We start from the raw sequence: 794 nt of genomic DNA on the forward strand, positions 1-794 counted from the left end.
TTTGATCCTTCCTGTGCTGGGGAAAGCGGCTTGTTTATTGGTGAGATAAGACTTTTCTTTGGGAAAAAAAGAGACAGGCTTGATCGAGGTCAGTAGAGTTTGGGATTCTTGGCGTGGACTGTGGTAGCGTGAGACGGTTTCTGGTCCGGTTTTGTAGGGTTCGCGGCTCCGGGAGGTGGCTTGGGAGGCGGGGGAGCCGGGGTGGTGGGTCCCCAGGTTTCTCTTCTGTCTCGCAAAGTTTGAAGATCAAAGTCTCGTCTGAGTGAGTTGATTTCTGGTTTGGGGGCGCGGGGGAGACAGAGGTGTGGACCGAGCCTTATTCTAGGCGGGAGGCGGGGGCGCAGGGACTTTTCCAGCTGGGGAGGGAGGCGGTTTCCAGCTGGGAGTCCGGGAGCCCGTGCCGCCCCTTGCTGGGCGGGCTTCTTTCTCGGTCGAAGATCTGAATTTTTAAGGAGAGGGAAGGGGGAGCGCAGAGGGAAGGGGTGGGTGGAGGGAATGGGAACCAGATGCCGGGGAAGGGCACGTTTGGAGCTCGAGTTATCTGTGCGGAGAGCCGAGTGGGGAAATTTACCGAAATTGGTTTCACCTGCACACAGCCCTGCGGCGCGGCTCGGAGTGCGTGTGTTTGGAGTTGATGCTGGGAGCGGGAGCGGGAGGAGGGAGTGGAGCGGGGAGGCGCGGGCCGGCTGCCCTGCGTGCTGGGGCCAGTGGGTTTTTTGGAAGGTTACGTCTCACACCTCGCATGCCCCTTCTTCGCCCCCACCACCCACCCTCCCTGCTCCCATTTTACCTTT

At 59.8% G+C, this 794-nt stretch overlaps 1 protein-coding gene across 2 annotated transcripts in view; it reads left to right on the top strand.

The window, feature by feature from the left end:
• The window catches only part of CEP112 (centrosomal protein 112kDa), a 323660-nt gene that overhangs the window by 322559 nt on the left and 307 nt on the right, over positions 1–794 (top strand). The gene's annotated exons all lie outside the window — the stretch shown is intronic.

This window comes from Myotis brandtii, unplaced genomic scaffold, assembly GCF_000412655.1.
Source record: "Myotis brandtii unplaced genomic scaffold, ASM41265v1 scaffold120, whole genome shotgun sequence".
NCBI classification, from domain to species: Eukaryota; Metazoa; Chordata; class Mammalia; order Chiroptera; family Vespertilionidae; genus Myotis; species Myotis brandtii.